The following is a 23,417-nucleotide window of genomic DNA, read 5'->3' on the forward strand; positions in this document are numbered from 1 at the left end:
AAAATAGAGCACAAGTAGAAGAGATAAGATCTCTCAAGATGGAACAAGAATCACAAGCCATGATGCTATGTGAAATCACTGAACAAAAGAAAAGAGCAATTGAGGATAGAGCCATGCTTGAAGATGACAAGAGGAACCTTGCAAACAAACTTGAGGAGAAGTCCACTAAACTCACAAAGATCTCAAACATGTAGTTGGACACACTTAGCCAAATGATGAATGCTCATCATGAACTCAACATGGAAGACATTGAGATCTCTACTTTGAGAATTTAGAATGAGCAATTGCAAAATGAGTTAAAAAGAGAGAAAGAGATAGTAGAGAACTTCAACAAGTCAAGTGAAACCATCAAGCACTTTGAGAAGTTGCTAAAATCACCAAGATCAAACAATGATACATCAGGATTTGGATTCATTAGCACTGAGGAAGATGAAACACCAAAGAGTGCTAAGAAAAGGAGTGACAAAGGTAAGAACTCAAAACCCACTTGTCATTTATGTAATAAGAAGGGACATACTCCTAATGTTTGTAGGAGTAGAAAGATCAATAAGTAGAACACACCTAAAAGCAAAGGGTATTGTCATAAGTGCAACTTGAAAGGACATCTAACATAAGACTATAGGAAAAAAGTCATGAGGACACAAAGATTTGATGGTCACTGCTACAATTGCAAAAAGTACAGACATAGAGATTTTGAATGTAGATCAAAGCCTATGTGGACACCAAATCAGCATGCAAGGAGAAACAACTATGCACACCATTACAATTGGGACTACAATACAAGGAAAAGTTGTCACTACTATCAAGAATATGATCATATACCTTAGAACTACATAAGAACACACTTCAAGGGGAATTACAACAGATGGTTAAATCAAACCACTTGTTTTAGTTGCTTGAAGACTAGACATGTTAGCAGGAATTGTCCAACAAAGGCTAAGGCACCCAAGCCTAAAGTTAACAAGGGCAAAGAAAAATTTGATGTTGAACACATCAGGGTAGACATGAAGAAGAAATGGTAGAGAAGAGATGGACCAAGCACATCTAATGGAGGGGTCACTTCACCCTAAAGGTCAAGTGATCACATCTCATCCAACTAAGCATAAGAAAGGCTTATAGGGTTGATACATATTAAGATGTATCATACATTAGCCCAAAAGAACACAGAAACACTGCAAAGAAGAAATTTTCATGAGATAAGATGCCAAGACAAAAGTTAAAAGATGATGTTGAGTTACTTTTGGTTGTCGAGTAAAACTTTAGTACATGTCGAGTTGATCAGCGTAGTAGCTGTCGAGTAAGACTTGATAGTGGTTGTTGAGTAATTGACAAGATTAGTAGATGCCAAGTGAAATGAGATAGTAGCTTTTGAGTGAATGAAATGGAGTTGGAAAATCTTTTGGAAGTCGAGTGACAACTATAAGCATAGATGCATTAAATGCTAGGTTTTGAGCCTAATAAAAGTGAAAATCGTTCATTTTTGAATCATTCAAACAAAGAGCAAAGATGAGCAGAGAAATTGTGTAATTTCCCAACAATCAAAAGGAAATTTGTAGCAATTCAATACCAACCCAACTCAGTTTCATTGATTTACCAGGTATTTTACTCAAGTGCCAAGTTACGCAGTTTGAAAAGTTTGTTTAAAGAGTAAACCCTAGTTCGATTAGCAATGACATTTGGTTCCAAGTCAAAAAAGGGAAAGGAAGGCTTAGAAATTCAACTTGTTAGTAATGAAGTAAAACAACCTGAGTTCAAACCAATCCTAGAGGTTGCCTACAAAAATATCCCGCTGGTGCCCTATCTATGATTCCTAATAAAGTGGTTATGGTTTAGGATGTTCACAAGTGCTACAACTGTAAAATAGGAGCAATAGGAGATTTAGAGATAGAAAATGCATTTGAGAGGCTATGTGACAATGGGAAACTAAAAGATGAATTTGTCATAGTTGAGAAGCACTAGTAGATTTGAGGTCATTTTTTGACCAAATTTTTCAACCATTTATTAAATTGGTCGGTATGGAAAGGGAAACTATGTCTTTTTTTTAATCTATGCCCGTGTTGTTCAAAATTTTGACCAACACGAGCTTAATATCTAAAAAGGGCAAATGCCACCCATTTCATTGTATTCTCCATTCAGCTTCAACACGCACGTGGGAGTTGAAGAACTAGGGAGCTCTGAGTGAAAATGTAGATTTACAAGTTTATTTTTATGATAGAGATCCGAATCAATGTTTAATTGTATGCATCACATGCGATCCAGAGGCTTCTTGCATCGAGAGGTAGGCATCAGTTGTAGAGGCCCTCATAAAACCTGTGGCCTATTGATTTAGCTTTTTCATTTCACATTGCCATAATGAATGAGTGTTTTCACGAAGTTCTATGCAGGTCTTATTGAAGAGACCTTTCTATTGGTCTATTACAGATTTTCAATGTAACAGGTAAGCTTTTGGAAATATTAAACCTCGAGTGTTATCCTCTTGTTTACTTAGAGATTTTATGCCTTCATTCTTTGTGTTTTTAAAGTGCTTGAATCACCCTACCAAAAACCAAGCCCTCTTTAAAAATGATTAGATGCCATAATAAATTCACCATCACTATTTGGGGATAGATAGAAGTTCCTAAAATATAATGAGGGATGCTATACATGAGATATCTAAAGAAATGTTTAATAAACTAGGGTCAACTCGGGTGCCTAAGACTCTTAGAATGGGAATGAAAAATGGGGGTGTGCCACAACAATACCAAGATGATATATAGCTTGGATTTTTTTCTTAGATTTCAGAGACAAAAGTGGGGCATTTTATACCCAATTCATTTGGAAAGTTAAATGATGCATGTACATCATAATATCTTGTGCTATCATTCATTTACTCCATTACACAATGTCAATTTCCTCACCATTCATGAGGCTTGATATTATCTCGGTGCTCTCTATATGACCCTTTTATGATCTTCTTTATTACTTTCTTGGTTGTATTTACTAAAAGATGACTAATTGAAGAATTATGTCCTTCAAAATATTATCTCCACTTTTCGCTTTCAATATTCTCATTATATAATGAAATATATGTATACTTCTTCCAACCTTTCTTTTCACTAGCATGTTAACAACAAGTTATGCAATGATGTATATTTAACTATGCATATAAATTTTGGACATAGGTTTAGAAAACTTGGTTACCCTTTAAGATATATTATTTCCTATTGGTTCTTCTCTTGAACACACAATTTAAACTTCATAAATGCCTATAGTAATACCATCAATGATATAGGAAAAGATCAAAGTACCCAGTTAAAGGTTTCTTAAACCAATTTACTTCACTACACCAACTAGCCCGATGCATAATGGAAATACAAACAAAGCATAGAAATTAATATATTATACCAAAACATAACTATGTTTGAGATGATATCCATTATTGCCTAAAAATAATCATAATACATTGAGGCCTTGAGCCCTAAGATTCAATACACAATGAATCTTTGAAGCTTTATAAAAACCATTGATTATATAAACCTAGTATGAACTCCATGATATGGTGTTCTTTGATATTATATCTCCTTGGCCCCTTATGGTTCAAATGAAAATTTTAACTTATGATGGCATTGTATGAATTCAGAATATGCTTCAACTTATGTACTTTATGCAGAAACAAAAGTCCATCCTATGTATTCATGCTACCATAATATCATAATTATAAATTTAAAATGAAATATAATGCTATAGCAATATTATTAAACTTGGAGAACATTAAATACTTACAAATTTCATAGAAATATAGAAAACTAGTCAAGTAATTAAATGAATTAAATATTGTAATCAACTCCAAAAGTCAAGAAGGAATTATTATGATAGACAGATACTATTTTTTCATGGTATGAGAAAATGGTTCATTTAGATGAGTTTGTCATGATCTTTGTGATTACAAAATAAAACCTATGTGAAAATTATACTTAGAGTTGAGATGTGAGCATCTATTGATGACTCCTAACTATTCACTAATGTGTTTGTGACTTATACCAACTACCTAACAATGTTTGAAGAGGTTGCTAGATAGGGGATACATTTTTGTTCAAAGTTTAAAGTGATTTAATTCAATGTTAGTGATCAAAGATCAAAACAACAGGCATCCATTTAGTGTTCCTATGACGATGTAATGCTAATGTTCTAGTTATGCTCTCTACATGCATGCATGACCAATACTAAAAACCTTTGTATGACTATCCAATTCTCCTCTATGCTCATGTTAAAATGATCTATGTTATTACAAAATAAAACCAATATGAAAAATTGCACATAGAGTTGAGGATGTGAACTTCTCGTCTTGATGCTTCTATGATCTATTCACCAATGTGTTTTTGGCATGTAACAATTGGCCAATAATGTTTAAAAATATTATTGAAGAGTTTTCTAGTTAGGGAGTATGTTTTTTGCCAAACCTTAAAGTGGGCTGATTGAGTGGAAATGAAAAATATCAAATACTATCAAAATCCATGTAGTGTGCCTATGATGATGCAATACTAAAACTCTAGCTATGCCCTCTATACTATATCAATATTACTCTTGAATTTCTACTTAGCTAATAATAATGAATTTGGGCATATCATTTAAACCATCATCTTAGGATACAGTTTAAAATAATTTGTATTTTAGCAACCCACAGTAGTTAGTAGGAAAGATGGAATATGGGTCAAACTTAAATTTGGAGATGTGAATGCAAGCGATTCAAATGAGTAATGAAAATAACATGGGTCAATTTTGCATCTATGAACCAAAACTTCGGTGATGTTTGATAGAGATTGCAAGATTAGAGCTAGACCTTTTGGATGTATGCATGTAAATGAAGTTGGGTTGATATTATTTACCAACTTCCATGCAAAAATCACCTACTTTAAATCTAATCAATTTACAAAGCAACCTGATTAAAATGATGTCAAAACATGTTAAATTTTGGGACTCTAATTTGTGTATCAAAGTTGGATGAGTTACCTTTGCATCTATGAATCAAAACTAAGGTGATGAATAATAGAAATTCCAAAACTAGATCTAGACCTATAGGATTCACACATATAAATGAAACTAAAATAAGATTATTCACCAAATTTCATATAAAAATATATCAACACATATGGTCATATATATATGAAAACAACTTGATCAAAATGTCACCAAACCAAGAAATGAAAAAGGCATGGGTATGCAATTAAGGGTAGTTTAGATCAGTGTATCATTTTTTCACTTTTTGTTGATTAGAACAAATCCATTGGAGAAGTAAGTACATTGATAAGAAAAGCATGTAGGTATAGGTGTTTAAGTTGATAAACTCATTCACATGTGAAAGTTGAGATGTCAGCATCCCCACGAAAGAGAGATGGATATCTTTAAGATAATAATGGAGGTGAATCCTCTAGGTGAATGACTGAATGGCTCTGAAACTTCCAGGGAATGAACTTCTATTGTTTTCATTGGGACACCTTGTCTCCATTCATGCATCCACACCCAAATAGATGAGAACTATTCCTCATTATTAGGACGGCTTGTCTTAATACCTAAATCTAGACCCAAGTCGACCAAAATTGATTGCATTAATTATACTGTCTCCTCCATCATATATGATATAATTTGAAAATCACAAGGCATTTAGAGAGTCCCATATCATCTTCACATGCTTATCATATTTTCTTCCAAATAGATAGACCACTTCACAACACATGGAAGTGATGGAAGTCTCAAAACAAACTCTTATAAACCTCTTTGTTCAATCCAGATTAAGCCCACATGCATTAAATGTAAAGGTATGGAAGCCCATCAACATTGATGGAACAGAAAACAAAACTTGCGTATCATGTTTGAGAGACAAATGTTGTTAACTTATTACAGTGAGGAATAGAGAGATAAAGAATGTTCCATGCTTAAGGAAAAAAAGGTTATGTTTGGAAATCTCAACACATAGAAGATGAATAAATAAAACACACTGATTGTATTTCTTTTGAATAGAAGTATCACAAATTGACATTAGGACAATAGCTCACAATGGCATTGTAACTATGCTTGAAATCTGACCCTTGTTTGAAGTAACTTACAAGACCATAAAATATGGGTCCTTATCTATAGATAACATATATGACTCTCTTATACACATTGTCTCAATTTTTTTTATAGTAGGGCAATTCTATAAGGTGAAAAGATGGTGCAAGCTATGATTAAGAGTATTATTATTTTCATTGATTTGATTACATTTAAGGTAATGCCACATTGTGAATAGGGGGTTTTCTTTGAGCAGGAGTGTAGTCCATTCTTGTAATCTCTCCATTATCATCATAATTAGTAGATTTTGTTGAATGTGAGTTGAACCAAATTACAATATATGCTATACGAATCTAAGGTTGTATCAAACACAATGTTTGACTTTATTTTGTTTTATAAAAGTCTTATATATAGTCACCCAAGACTTAAAGAGGAGAAAACCCTTGTACCCATGTAGAAATACAAGAGAGCTTTATATCATATAAATACCTTGTGCTTGCCAAAGGAGGAAAGGAATGATTCATCGATTGTAGAAGCAGCTGGATGGTCCATTTGTAATGCTTTCTTTATACTTTGATCTGCAAGAGAAGAGACCCAAGTTAGAAATTTATCATTGTAGGCTAAATTCTTCATTAGTTTCAGATATGCTTACTACTGATTACGATAAGATAAGTTATGCTAGAGGATCCATTTCTTGAAGGATTCCAACTAAGACAGTATTGTAACTTCTTCATCAGTTCATACATGCTTACTGTCAATTTCTATAAGATAAGTTATGCAAGGATCTATTTTAAGGAAGATTTCAACTATGATTTTACAAGATTTTCATCAGTTTCATATATACTTACCATTTCTTTCTGTCGTTTCTTGATTTAATTGTGTATGTTTATTTCCATGAACATCTAGATCTTATTCAATGATCCAACATCAAAACTTTATAGATTTCATCTTTCTACTTATGAACTCTTGAAGATCCTGATGTTGGATCAATAGATATGATCTAAGATGTCCATACAAATAAACATAGTCCACAAACATCACAAAGAAATATTATAGATTGTAGAAATCTCATATAGCTAACACTTATTATCAATGACTACAATATAAATTATACTAGAAGATCCATTTCTACAAAGATTTCAAGGAAGACCATATCATCACTTCTAGATATGCTTACTATCACTTGCTACAACATGAATTATGCATAGATGATCCGCTTCTTGAAAGATTTCAAACTTGACAATATTACAACTTATGCATTAGATTACCTTGACTGTAGGCTTGTATCAAGCTGCATGATATTAAAAGAAGTCCCAAGAGAACTAAAGCCATGGACTTGAACCCCATCACTAAGTGATTACACAAGTTCAGCCCATCCTTAATCATTTCCATAACAATGCCTTACCTCGACTTGCCAAGTGTTTGGCCACTCTAGATGTACCAAAAAAGGCTTAACTATTTGGGAGTTTAGGCCTCCATTATTATCTTAAGCCATATGTTATAAAGAAAACTAACAATAACTTTGTATTTGGGAGTTCAAGCCTCCAATTCTACTTACCTGGGCCTTCAACTCATATTCCAAAGATGTTTTTTCTACTTGAATGCTGCTAAGCTTCCTAATTATGTATAAATTGCCACTAGCTAGTTGAAAGCGTAGGCTATTAGCCTTTTCTTCTCCTGAAAGATCCTGAACACTTTCTTGTCTTGTGAAATTATTTGTACTAATCAAATTAGGAAGAAAACTAGACTACATCAGGTTGGGAAATTGGTTGCTAAAATTTGTGGCTTCATTTTGGAAGATTTCACTGAAACCAAGAGCAAACATTTTCCTAAATTCAGATAACAAAGATATCAGTTCAATAATTAACTCTATAATGTTTTCTTTGCACTACAAAAAGTAATCCACTAACTGAGAAAACTCCTAAATTCTAGAAACTAGTTTATCAGTATCTAATGATTTAAAATTTTGAGTCTTTTCAGGGTCTTGGGCTATAGATTGTAAGAAATTAATGACATTGACAATAGTAGTTGCAAACTCTACATCAATAGAACTAATTCTAATCCCAGTATCAGAATGAGAAGTGAAGTTAACTTTCACAGAAGACCAGATATGTGTCCGAGAATCTCTAGTACTTTCAACATCTATTGCCATGGCATATTTGACCTCATCTAGTGTTTTGTGAAGGTCTACACCCTCAACATCAATAGCAAGGATCATATCATGCTTTTCTTTGAGACTAACTAGGGCAGATTCATTCCAAGTGTTTCTAGCTTGCAGAACAATTAGATTTTCTTGTAAATGGTTAATTTTTTTTAACAACTCAAAGCATTCCTGATTGATAGTTTGAAGCTTTGATTCTTTTTGTGCAAGAGCTTATTCTAAGAAAGCTCTATCGTCTTGATTAGATGAAATATCAAAACTTCCTGAAACATTCTTGTTAGTTATTTCATCTAAATTTCCTGCTTCTGCCTGATCTAGTCTAGTTGAATCCATGGAAGCCAATCTCTCCATCTCAAGGAAATCATCCATCAAATCTACCTTGGACACATCACTGAGCTTCTTAGCTTTGCCAATGACCTTTTCTATTTTGATATGATCCATGTATGGGGGATGAGCTCAGAATGACATGTACACAATGATGTAACCATAAAAAATCATACCCCACTACAAGATAATAAGTCATGGTAGAAAAAAAAGAATAAAAATTCAGACCAAAATGATTGCATTAGTATATAACAATTAATGCCTTATTCTAGAGGTTTCCATTTATAGTGTAAGTGATACAGGGAGGGTCTTTCATAAATGTGCCCTTTCTATGACAACATTAGTACCATTTTAAGGATGAATACTTGTCAATTAAAACCTAACCATTGCATTTAAAAATGTATAGTCATCTAATAAGATACCTTAGCCAACAATTAAAATAATAAAACTAGTCAGCACAACATGCATTAACATAACAAAGGTCACTCTTGAAATTGAGTGAATATTTTTGACAACCTTAATGACCAATGAAATACACACATCAGAGGGATATACTCCCCAAATAATGAGCCCAAAGCTTAACTTGAAAACAAAGATTATTGAAACTCATCCAAAAGTACTACCAACCTCCATTAAATTATACATGTAAGGGTTTATGAGGAGGAAATCAAGTCCCTTACAAGAACTAGGCACCTCAACCTATCATGCCAAGAGAGATTAGACCTTCAGCTAGGGAGGTTTATTGACATTTACTAACTTGAAACATGTTCTATTTTCCAATATGAAATATAGTTTCTTTTGAGCATGCATTTGTTTTCAACTTGACATAGTTGCAAGATATTAGTAGAATATAAGCTGACCATACATTTTATGTGGTATTATACAAATCAAAGTACTTAAGAAATTGTTGATTTTACATGTTCAATGGTCTCCATTATGTAGATAATAATGATTTTACCAAACATTTTGCACACCATTCCACATAGTGTTATCAATCCTAAGCAACATTAATGAGTATCTTGTAACATACTAAATCTAAACATTGGCCCTTTCAAGAACCTCAAACCACATTTTTTATTAGTATGGAGTGCATACAAGTTACAAACATTTTGTTTAGTTGAACAATTTTTTCATATTTCAAGAAACGTATGTTGGATGGACTAGATTACCTTTTATTTAATGCAATCATAGTTTCCAATGTTGATGTTATTTATTTTATTTTACATCTAGTTATTTATTTTACAATTTTGTAGCATTGGTGTTTGGTACGAAAAGCATTTAGTTGGAGTTTCATGCAAGGTAATTATTTGAATCTCTTTTCTTTGGTATCAAATCAGTTCTGAATGGCTTTGGTTGACTCATTTAGGTGTTTAAGTTTAATATCTTCCACAATATTGTCTTCTTGAAGAGCTCCGAGTTGATTCCTTATAAGAAGCTTGAATAGGCCTGAATGCTTCCACAATGCTATCAAATCAGTTAAGCCTTGCATTTCCTTAACTATTATTCCTCTTTGCAAGACAAGCTTATTGTGCCTTATTAGGTTGCTGCTCTAAGTTGATTCAGGCAGGCATTTTCTTCATAATCAATGTTCACATCCAATCTCCATTTGAATTATCTTGATAGTAAGGACCATTTCAAAATCTGTATCAATAGCACATGTATGAATAGTTGGAACACCTAGTTTATTATTGAATTTTAAGGTAGTAATGTAATCCCCATGGTTCCATTTCTCATGATAGGCAACTTTTGCAAGTATTCACTTAATTAGAGAGGCAAGGGAGGACATGAAAGGGGCTATCTACTAAAGCGAGAATAACATTGGTTGAGTTTTCTTAGAATTTGAAGCAGGACACAAGTGTTTCTTGAATACATTTCTTGGTTGGTTCAACTAAATTCCTTATTTGAATACATAGAAAGAGCAATATTTTATTTGTTGCAATCAATCAATTGAAAATTGGAGGATCTTGTGTGCAACTTAATACAGGGAATAACCATCATTGATCCTATATTTCTTCAAGATTAGCTAACCCCCCCAATGGAACCACTAGTTAACACTACACACCAAAAGACACTGAAGCATTTCCAACTTGGAGGATCCTCTGTGCAACTTAATACAGGAAATCACCATCATTGATCCTATATTTCTTCTAGATTAGCTAAACCCCCCCAATGGAGCCAATAGTTAACACTACACACCAAAATACATTGAAGCATTTCCAACTTGGCCAAAAATAACTTTGTTACTATCCCATTACACTTATTCCATCAACTATTCTACAATTAAATAAGATTTTCTCTTGAAGTTGTGGAAGCAGTTGTTGATGAAATTGGTGCAGAGCATATGAGAATTCGGCTTTATCCTTTCTCATCTTATGACTCAAATCATGACCTTGATGCTTACAAAACTAGTGATCTTTCTCTCATATCGTGCAAATCTTTCTAGATTGTGAGGAATTTGGTTATTGCCCACACACTTTAGGAGTAGATGGAAAATATTCAATGCTTGAGAGCATGCATGTTCTTCCCAATTCAATTGATCATGGAAACCCCCATTTCAGGTATGTGCATTTTCATTCACCACCTTTCAATACTAGCTACATTGCGCACAAAGAACATTGCAATGAAATAGTTGGATTATTATCAGTCTATGTTTTCAGCATTGTGCAAAGAATATTGCAATGAAACACTAAATTCAAATAGAAACGATCAATCAAAGGCCTCTTCGATTATTCTCAACTGTATTCCCTCTTCTTTTCAGTACACATAAATTGCAGCTATAGGAGCTCACAATTTAAGAAAATATGAAATTCAATTTTAGCCCAAATTAAAAATCCTATTTCTAAATACAATAATAGAACCAAAGATCTTTTAAAAACATTTCCAGCAATTATCTTAGTAGCATTTCAGTTTTGATAAATTTTGATCAATAATCTCATTAGCCCAAAACCTTATCAAAAGTCTCATCACTTTTCATAGATCACTTTTCCTCTTTACTTGGTATATCTCTTGTATTCACTTGTTTTTGATGTCGATCAATTTGGACTTTTTAAATTTCTGTTCAAATCTTGTAGGTAAAGGGCTATTTTTGAGTTTAGATTTATGTGTCATTAATATATTTTAGAATTTGTTTCTATAATTTTTTATCATAAATGTTCTACATAAAATAGTGATTTATAATCAGTATATGGAAACAAGAAAAAGAAGTCTGAATTTAAAATTAAAAAAGTCTTGGCTAGGAATCAATATATGAAATGTTGCACATAATATAGGTGTTAAAGACAAACTTGGAAATATATATAGTTTGATTTCAATCTGATAATGGTCTATAGCCAATAAGTCTTTAAATGCATTGGTTGTCTGAATGCATTTCAACCACTTTGCATCAATTACTTTAACAAATGGTTGGAATGTTCAATTTTTGCTTTATTTTATTTTATTTTTATTTGCTTGTAGTTATATTTATAATTTTTGTATTTTTTTTTTCATTTTGTAACTTGTTCAAAAATAACTTTGTACTTTTAAGTCCATTTTACACTTTGTTGATGTAGAATAAAAATATTGTAGAGTCGTGGCACTTCAACAAATGTGTGGCCATGGACAAAATCTTTAGCTCCTGCTGCCAAGAACATAATTTGATGCTGCAGGTTCTCACTAATTCAAAACTATGATATGGATGATTGTGGGTTTTGCAACAACTCCCATGGCTTTAGAGCTTAAACTGGTAGATGTTTCTATTGTCCACACGATCATTACATCCTAATATGCTCTATTCATTGGCATTTTATTTTCCAGTTTTCTTCATCTCATTAAATCTTTAGTTATATTTGTTTTCAAGTGAGATTCTATACTCATTTATTATTCTCTTTCAATTCCTAACCTTGTCCCATTTTTATTCACTTTCAATTCTAAATAGGTTCAATAAGCCTCCTAAAGTGGTTATGGGCTGTTAAAACTTCTAAATAGACCATCATTTGTTTTGGCATTGTTTTATCTCTTTTCTGATGTCTATTCATTTAGTTTCAGTGAAAATGGTTTGAGCCAATAGTGATAACGATTTGAGCCAAGAACAAATTCTCCATGTTTTTCTTTTGTAAAAATAAAGATAGTGCAACAAAACCTAAAGTCATTATGCCCTAAATATTACAAAGCGCTGAAGCATTTGCATGAGCATTATGATCCATCTATCATTCACTATGATTTGAAATCATCAAATGTTCTCCTTGATGCAAACTACAATGCCAAAGTAAGTAAATTTGATTGTAAGGGAATGCTCATCAGGGCAAAGTCCAAACTAAAAAACCTTGTACTTGATTGTTGAATATGTTAAAGAAGAAACAAATGGCAGTTAATTTACAGACTGGAAGTGACCAAAATTGCATGATGTATTTTATAAATGTTGAGATGCATATAGTAATGAATTTTTTGTTGCTGCAGGCCAAGCCAAAGCTGACAGATAGGTCAAAGCTTCCAACTATTATGGATCCTATGATTAAAAAGTTGCTGAACTTGAAATATCGTCAGCAAGTAAGTTGCATGCAAAATATTTCTTTCAAAGGGAATTGACATTATTTTTAAAAATACATTCAATTTATACAATTTTACTCATGTTTTGGTGGATAAAAACTTAACGTTCTTCCACATTTCTTGCCCATTTTATTGCATATCTGAAATAAGACATAATCTTGCCATTTTCCAATAGCTAAATGTCTTTAACTGTGATTGGAATTTGGCATAAAATTTATTTTTAAGGTTAGATTGTCAGCTAGTTCTGGTTGATCACCATTTCAAAATTAGATGTGCTAATCCTTTCATTGAAGAGCAAATTTATAGTGCACTACATATCATCACACTTACCCAAAAAAGTTGAGCCAAACATTTGATTATCTAGATTGAAAGTCATTGTCCACTTCATAATCTTAGCAAGAAGAACACCATAAGCGCTTGTGAACCAAGTATTTATGATGAAGCAAGAAGCAAAGAAAAATGAAAAAATGTGTTGAGTCGAGAGATAGACATTGGAAAGAAAGCCATTGATTATAAAAAGTATTAAGATCAAGTTTAAAAATAATGTTTTAATTGACAAGCACAATGCAAGATTAGTAGCTAAAGAGGAACAAATTTTCTTAGTACATTTGTGCACTATCTCCATGATTCCATGTTTGGTCCTTAGCCTCTTTGCAATAACCACATGATCGATGATTGCCAAATAGTGCCAACATACTATGTGGAAAGGCCCTTTCTAGATCATATTTCAATGCAACAATTTATCAAATGATGGTGCTTTGAGGGGACAATGATCATCTTCAACCATGTGACTTTGGCTCATTGCTTCAAATTTCTTAAAAGATATAGAAACTTACTGACTGTAAACAACAGGTATGTTCTTAGAAAAAAACCCATACTCATTGTAAACAACAGGTATGGACTTAATGCATATTTCATGAGTTGTGGTTCATAAAAACCCATGCTCATCAGCTTGAATTGTTTGTTTAATACCCAATGCATTGAGGTGATGCTTACAATTTGAATTCATAACAACCATTTCTCATCAACTTAAATTGTTTGTTTAGTACCCATTGCATTGACGTGACACTTACAAGGTTGAAGTATTGCAACTTCCTAGAAGGTTTGCCTACTCAATTCCATGATGATCCAACTTTCCTTGATCCTTGGGAGAATGATGCAGGAGCATCAAGGTCAAGGTTCAAGGCATGAGAAGACATTAAGGTCTCAAGATAACCAACATGACCATGTTAGAATAGTTGATGTAATAAGACCCTGTGAAGGTCCTTTTTGATATGTTTGTAATCATTTTAGTTACATTTGAAAACATTGATTAACAAAAACCATATGTGCAGATATAAACATTAATCACAACATGTCCAATTTATTTGTAGGTATATTTTCCTGTGAAGAAAGACCACGCTTGACAATCTAAACCCAGAAGAAAATAATGAGACAATGGCTGCATTGTGGGCTCAGTTCTGAAGAAAACTTAATAAATGTTATTGTCCTTGCAAAAAGTGTAAGGGTTTAAAGAATCGAAGAATTCTAATCACAACAACCCAAAGTCATTGTAGGCAATATGGTCATGTTGAAGGGGGCCACAATTTTTGTCCATTTCTGAATGTGGATTTCCTACTGGAGGAACATGGAGGTGTGAATATCCAAGCTGAGGATAACACTCCCATGGAAGAAGATGATAATATGCTAGAGGACATGATTGAAGAAGATGGTATTGGGGCAAGTGATGAAGAGGCTCACAATGATGGTACTAGAAAATTTGATAATAATGATGAAGATGGTCTTGATATACCTTTACTTGAGAAGGCACACAAGCCCTTATATGAAGGCTCCCAAACAACTCTATTGTCGGCTATAGTGTTGTTGGTGACCTTAAAGGTTATGAATAGTATATCCAATGTAGCAATGTCACATATGCTAAGGTATGTCATTTTGTCATCTTCAATGTTAGCATACAATTACTATTCATTATATTAACAATGCATATTTGTTGTTGTAGGTTGATTAGTGAGTTTTTGTTACCACCATCAAACATTTTTCCTCGTTCATACCGTGAATTATCTAACATTATGGATCAAATTGGAATGAAGTATCAAACAATACATGCATGTCCCAATGATCACATTCTATATCATAAACAACATGAATTTGTAATAGAATTTCCTAATTGTCATATTAGTAGATATCGGTCAGATCAAATAACAAAAAAAGTGCCTCACAAGGTTCTTTGGTACATTCCCATTATTCCATGTCTTGAACGGTTATTCAGGTGTGCTAGCTTGGCACAATTTATGGATTACCATGCATGCAATAGAAGTCAGGATGACATTATGTGAATGCCTACCGATGGTTCTACATTTAAAGAGATAGAAGAAACATGGTCACACTTTAAAGAAGAACCTCGTAATCTGAAAATTTCATTGGTGACAAATAGTGTCAATCCATATGGAGATATGAGATCTTTTTACTCAGTATGGCCTATTTTTGTTATTAACAATAAAATTCCTCCTTGGATGTCCATAAAGAGGGAGCACATAATGTTGTCAATGATTGTGCCAAGTATTTTTTTATTTTATAGTTATCTAAATTAATTTATAAATAGTGCATGAAAATGGTTATAATAATTACGTAATGTTTATGTTTATTCAATTGTTAGGTAAATACTAAGTTAAAGATATGAACATGTATATTGAGCCCCTAATTGACGAGTTGTTGAAGTTATGGAATGGCATCACTATGTATGACATCTCTAGACCGATAGGACATCGACAATTTCAATTCCATGCAATGCTTGTATGGACAATACATGATGCCCCTGGGCTAACTCATTTTTGTGGTATGTTATATTGTTAAGATTACATATTTTTGTTCTATTATAGTGCTTACACATTACTATCAAATGCTTAAGTTGTACATGGTAATTGTTCATGATCCAATTATACATGATCTTTTAGGTCTTCAAAAAAAGGGAAAATTTGCATGTCTAGTTTGTGGTCCGAAGATGAAATGTTGTCATTCGAGAAGTTTAGGAAAGTAGGTGTTTGATGAGATTAGACACTTTCTCCACAATAATCATAGGTATCGAATTGCTGAAAAACATCTTTTCAATGGGAAAGAAGAGACATCATCAAGGCCACAAGAATGACACCTCATTTATGGGAGTTAGAATATGATCGACTAAATCGTCAAGGTAATGTCCAATTTGTTGTTCAAAGTTTACAATTTGTATTTTGATATTGTCTTATATTTACTAATGCTGTAATTGATGCTCATGAAGGTCTTCAAGGAATCAATGACCAACTTCCTAGAGGAATGAAAAGTTATCCTACTCAATTTAGTAGGTTACCATACTACAAGGATCTCCCAATCGTGCATTTTTTTGATACTATGCATATTGGAAAGAATGTAACAGAGACACTATGGAAAATGTTGGATGAAAGGTGTGATAGAGAACAAATTGCTAAAATTTATTCTGAAATTCATGAATCAAATCATGCACTAAAAGTTTTCATTGAATCAAATAGGAATGGAGATCGCATAAATACAAGTGCCCTTCCTTGGTTATTAATGGAGCAACAAAGTTATGCATTAAAAGAAGTCATCAAAAAAAAAAAATTTCCAACGGGATTTGCTACAAATATAAGCACTCTTCTATCAAAGAAAGGTGATTTTGGGCCAGGGTTGAAGACACATGATTGGTATACCTTCCTCAAGGTAAGTCATGTTTTCTATTTACAATATATTTGTAAGATTGAATGTAATACGAGTTGCATTATTTAATAATATATTGAAATGATCATTTTTTAATGATTATAGTTCGTCCTACCTCTATCCCTTCCACAATAGTTTGACAACAGTATTAAAAAAGTTATATATGATCTTGGAAAATACATGAGGTTAGAAGAGTGTTTTTTCTTAGATTTGTAGCTTTTTATCTGAAATCTTTTGTATAATTTTATTTGAAATCTCCTCTATGTGTTTTTGCGTGTTGAATCTCTTTTAGATGGTTATCATCTAAAGAAATTGATAAAAAAGATATAAACTATTGGAAGAGAAAAATTCCACAGCTTATGTGTGAAATGCAAAAGTGTTTACCTCCAACTTTTTTCAATGCTCAAGAACACTACCTCATACATCAAGTTGAGGAGATTGAATTGTGTGGACCTATATAAGCTAGATCAATGTGGATGGTTGAGAGGCACTTGAAATTTATGAAGGGCTTGGTTCAACAAAGAGCATGTCTTGAGGGTTCTATGATAGAGGGATATATGATATACCAGACCATGGTGTATATCGGTGAATATCTTCCAAAGTTTGTAGCAGGTATCCATGTAGATTGCATTTGGGATCCCAACTGGAATGACAAATTCAAAGGGGAGTACTTGATGGGGAAAGGTAGATTGAGGAGGGTGAGAGGTAATCATAATTTTTTTTTGGTAATTTAACAATTATTATCCATCATCAATATATATAAGTTGTTTCTAAATAGTGTAATTGTCTTCTTTATAGTTGGTCATGAGTGGGATGCACTACACTTGTATATTACAAACAATCTTGATTGGATGACAGTGTGGATTGAACAGTCTTAAGAAAATGGTCGCTCATTATCATGGGATGGTACTGCATCATTGGTTAAAGAAGCTCATCATAATGGTACTTGATCTAATATATGGCTTAAGAGATACAAAGGTATGCATAAGATTACTAATCATGAGACATAAGTTTAATATCAACTCACAGATGAATGAGAAGATTCTTGACATGTTTGAATAATTGCAGGTCAAACACCACAAAGCTATGTACTACCATGGCTATAAATTTTGCACAAAAAAGTTAGATGAAATGAAGAAAATGTGTGATTCTGGGATAAGTGCTATCTTTGCGGTCACCAATATTTCATCTAGAACTAACATACATCCTCAACAATCTGAAAATTGATACTATGGCATTTTGGATGATATACTTGAGTGTGACTTTAATTCATTCAAAATAGTTCTATTTGTCGTCAAATGGTTGAGGTTACAACTGAATCAAAATGATCCTGATAGGACTATTATTGAACACAACAGTGGATTTACTATGATTAATACAAGGTCATTTGAGCTAGTTGGAGATGAGCCCTATGTTCTTCCAAGTCAATGCGAGCAAGTGTTTTACTTTGGTGTTTCAGAAAAACTAAGTTGGTCATTTTTTGTTAGACATGACCCAAGAGGAAGGTTGGTAAAGTATAATGTGATCGAAGAAGAAGATATTGAAGAAGCACAAGAGGAAGTAAATGATTATCAAGAACGAAAGTTACCCAGTGATGAAGAAGAAGAAGATGGTGATGATTTTGGTTATGCTAATGATAATGGTAATAATGATTATGATGATGCTGATGATGATCATGATCATGGTGATGAAGATGGTGATGATCATGATGATGATGGTCATGATGATGATAGTGATCAAGAGGATGATGATGGTGATGAAGATGTTCATGGTGATGACAACAATCAAAGTGACAAGTACGACGATGATGATGATGATGACATGGATGAAGATCATGATGATCAATGAAATCTTTAGGTATGATTAATGTCATCTATGATGGGGTCTTGTATGACCAAATATTTCTTTCCAAACCATATGTGCACATATAAACATTAAGTAGAACATGTCAAATATTTTTTTAGATATAAACATTAGTTATGCTAAATTTTTAACTTAAGACAAATGATTTACATATAATCTACTTTATTATTAATATTTTTTTTGGTAAGTCTATTACTTTAATTTCACTGCTGATTTCGAAGACTTACTAATTTTTTTCATAGGGTGATATGGATGCACCATCTCAGACACCTTCAGTAGAGGTAAACATTAATTATTGTAAATTTTAATGTTAATATAGAAACAAATATCCTATTATTATGTTCTTTTCTTGGCTTTGGAGTTATTTTGATGAAAGTATACAAATATTTGATGTCACAAATGATACGAAAAAGCTACAATGATCGTTGATCAAATGCAATTTGAAATATGAGCATCATATCTACATGACATTGGCCTTAGTACTGACCCTATATTCATCACCCAAAAAATTACACAAAGATACACTAATGAGCTTGTTCAAATTATTATCAAGGGTGATAGAAGTGAGGAGAAAGATACACTAATTTCTTGCAGCCTTACAATCTGCTTATCAGCAAACCTAACCACAAAGTAAAAGGATATAGTTGTCTTTAGAGTCTTGAAAATGCAGCTTCAAATCATGCATAAACTAAAATCAACAAGTTCCTACCTGCATCTATTATGCATCAATGTCAAAGAATTCATAGCAGAACATTTTGGCCTTGCACAACGTGTAGGTTCATCAATCTGACCTGAGCATTTGAAGCATAAAATAGGATGTGAATACAAATCTAGCAAAAACACTTTTAGACAGCAAGTACCATTGTACATAGTGAAGCAAAGATATGAGATTTTTTTTTGAAAACATGAAATATGTTTGACAAAATTCGGTAGAAGATTCTCATGGAATATGAGAATAAAATTTGGTGTGAAAGTTCTCATACAGGGATTTTTTCACACTAAAAAAATGTGCTCTCTCATATATAGCTTTCATCAAGCAAACATCTCAATGTAAGAAGAACCTCATGTATGATGTCCTATTAGTTCCAATTAAGGTTACAGAGAGCAGATCAATAGTGGCTATGTCACAATAAGGAGTAAGATCTTATTTGCAAAACCCTAGAATCTAAAAGCTTCTGAGATCACTTTCATAAGCATGAATTTGTTTAAAGGTGTAGATTCTTCACCACAATTTATGCAAAATAGAATTGGGAAACAAACATAACATATAATGAAGACACAATTAACTGTTATATTAAGAGTTCAATTGTAATCCAATGAATTACCTCTATCAATAGGTACTGGTGCTGGAGCATATCCACAAACAAGGCACCTAAAGAATGCTTCTTTGATTTTTGGTATAATTGAGCTGCATCGAATTATCATTCCTTTGACTGAAACCATCTTCTCAATATCTAGATTTCAAAGACAACAAAACCTCCTTATTAGATTTTTCAAATAGCATTGAACAATGAAGAGATAACTTTAAAAAGCATTGCCTACCTGATGGATTTAGATCTTACATGTTAACTGTATCTCTAAGATTGAATATTCTTGCCTGAATGCAATGACAGTTATATGTAAGTCTAAGGCATATTTATGTGCATAAATAAACAAAATTTGAAACAAAAAAGTCATTAAATGAAAACATACTAACTAACATAACATATTTTTCCAAAAATACAATTCAGTCACCTGTATGTGCTTCTCCCACAAAGGCTTGAGGTGAACAACTACATCCATCAATACAATGTCAAAAATGGCGAGAACTTCAAGAGGATATCTGACCATCTTTCCATAAAGGTCTTCATCATATTCAAAGATGTTCATTGCATCAATATTCAAAAAATCACCTTTGACTTCCATTGTCTAAATGAGAAATCAACTAAATGAAGTGAATACAAAAGGAAATGTGCTCAACCAATAATTTGAAATGAGACTAGATGGTAACCATAAGAAGCCAGCAGGGACAAATTTGAACCTGTTCCAAGAGCCTCATGTATTTCCCCTCAAGGTCTAAAGGATCATCCCTAAAATTCCTCAGAAAGCACTGAACTGCTTGATTGACAATCTTGAACACTTATTTTTGTGCCCCAAACAAGCATGGGGGGGGGGGGGGCTTGCCATCAAGGTCACCCTCATAAGACTGGGGCATCTAATTATAATAGCCAAAAGAGGTAATTAATGTGTATTTCAACAAAACATATTATACAAATTGAAAAGAAATGATTGACTCAATTGATAGGCAGTTCTCTATCCAAAAGGTTTCTTAGTACAAGGCAATATCTTCAAAATAGGTTTCTTTAATGTAGAAGCCACCAAAAGTTGGTACATAGGCATTTGCTATGCTGATTCCCCGAGGAGGCAGTTGCTTGGATAGTCAATGTGGACCACCCATTGAGGTTTGTAGAATAGAAGGGTTTTCTGGTATGACCCATTTGACAGGACTGGGAATCTCCATGGTTGAACTAACCCAAAATCTAGGTGTGCAGGCTAACATACCATTAATATACTTTTTAATGCTTCTCACTAGTTATAGAGCATGTTTTATTAGCCCATTATTTAGCTGGTTCACCTTTATTACTTCAAACAATCTAATCCAATGTTTATAACAGTAGAGTTCTATTAATTAGAATATAATACATTTTCTATTTTGGTATATCCAGGTTACATGCTCCATATTCTTAATATATGGTTCAATTTCTTTTTGTACTAGTCAAGTTTTAATTGCTTTAAAAAATTTTAAATGACTATTGTTTCGAATTATCAAGTATAGATTAACCCAAACTCTACCAAAGGCCATAAAGCATGAGGAATGGCAACTTTACACATTTGGAATTCATGACGTGAATGACAATCTTCATCCGTATAATGCTATTTTAAAATTTAGGACTTTGTCTTGTTATGTGTTGTGATATATAATTAATATTTGTTGAAATTGCAGGAAGAAGCTTGCACAGAGACTTTTGTTTGATAAAAGTGCAAATTATGATCATGAAAGAAGCATATTGATAAAGCTGAAGCAACAGTGTGGTGGTTAGTTTACTTCTAAAATGGAGGGAATGGTATGCTGCATCATACATAAATAAAAAACTCACTTTGATTCTTATCAATGAAGTTAATCTAATTGTAAATTGTGTAAAAATTTGTGTGCTTGTATGTAGGTCATAGATTTACATTAGCAAAGGAGAACCAAGGGCATTTTGACAATTATCTTAATGAAAATTCTCAAGTACATCCTGGCATAGACTTGACTGTGACAGTTTTGACAACTGGGTTTTGGCCAAGTTACAACTCATTTGATCTTAACCTACCAGCTGAAATGGTATGCCCATTTTGTATATAGTATACCTTTTAAATTTGCAAATTTTTGAAGTATTTTAACATTTTGACCTTTTCTACTTAATGCAAGTAAGATGTGTAGAGGTGTTCAAGCAGTTCTATCAGACAAAGACAAAGCATAGAAAGCTTACATGGATATAATCTCTGGGTACTTGTAATATTAATGGGAAGTTTTATCCTAAGCCTATGGAACTTGTTGTTACTACTTACTAGGAAATTTCCTTTTTGGTTGATTACTGGCTGACAGTTAGATTCCTTGATTCATATAAAATGGCATTATAGGTCATTTTCTACTGATCGTTATTGGGAATTTCTTCTTCCAATTTTTGGTTAAGAATTAGTTGGGTAGGATAAGTTAAAGCAATGGTTAATGTCATTAATTGATAATGACCATACATTGATAATTTGATTCATTTTCTACTTATGCTATCTGTTTAAAGGAAAATGAAAATTGATGTATTATAGAAACCATAAATATGCAAAGTGAATACATCACATTTATTAGTGTCAGTTTCCTTGATATATCTGGAATTCACTTCTTTTTCCTTGTGTAACTTACTCTGTGGTTATGATACACAGGCATCAACATTCTTGCTATTCAATGCATCCGAAAGGCTAAGTTACTCAGAAGTGAAGACTCAATTGAATTTGACCGATGAAGATATTGTCAGATTACTACATTCTCTTTCATGTGTGAAACATAAAATTCTCAATAAAGATCCAAATACAAAAATTGTGGCACAAACAGATGTCTTCGAAGTATTTTCAAAATTCACTAATAAGATGAGGAGAATCAAGCTATGAACTCTGATATAAAAAATTGTATACTATTTTGCCTATCTATTTTTAACAAAAATTAATGCATGTGGAGATCAAATGGGAATTGGTTTCTACCTGATTGCAGATTCCACTCCCGCTAGTGGATGAGAAAAAAAATGTGATTGAGGATGTGGATAAAGATAGACGTTATGCAATTCTAATCAATAAATTACAAGTTAGCTAAAGATCAATGCTAATATGTTTTCTCATGAATCTTTTTCCAGGGTGTTGCTACTCTAACTCCTAGACTGATTTAACTTCATTTTAAAGTATTGGTATTTACTCCTGGACTGATTTAACTTCATTTTAAAGTACTAGATCTAAATTTGTATTGATTAGACATCATTTTAGAGTAGTAAAGTTGTAATATGGATAATATGGTAACAAAAGGTGATCAATGCCAATGGTAGTCACCTAGTATTAAAGAAATTAGGAACATCTTAGAGGAGACTTGGAATATTGTATTGGCTATGTCATTTGTGGTTCTTCTGATAAGGTGTTAAATTGTTGATAGAAGCAACAAAAGTACTTCATCCCAGACAAATAGGTGTTGAATCTCTGCTTCTTGTCCTCCAAATGATCAGAGCTTTTAATATGGATAATATAG

The 23,417-nt window shown here is 32.8% G+C and overlaps 1 pseudogene; it reads left to right on the forward strand.

The window, feature by feature from the left end:
- The first annotated feature begins 21,490 nt into the window (after nt 1–21,490).
- On the forward strand, nt 21,491–22,994 carry LOC149561657 (cullin-1-like; annotated as a pseudogene).
- The last annotated feature ends 423 nt before the right edge of the window (nt 22,995–23,417 follow it).

Source organism: Cupressus sempervirens, chromosome 4 (assembly GCF_028749045.1).
Source record: "Cupressus sempervirens isolate cs-2001-9-10 chromosome 4, ASM2874904v1, whole genome shotgun sequence".
In the NCBI taxonomy this organism is placed as follows: domain Eukaryota; kingdom Viridiplantae; phylum Streptophyta; class Pinopsida; order Cupressales; family Cupressaceae; genus Cupressus; species Cupressus sempervirens.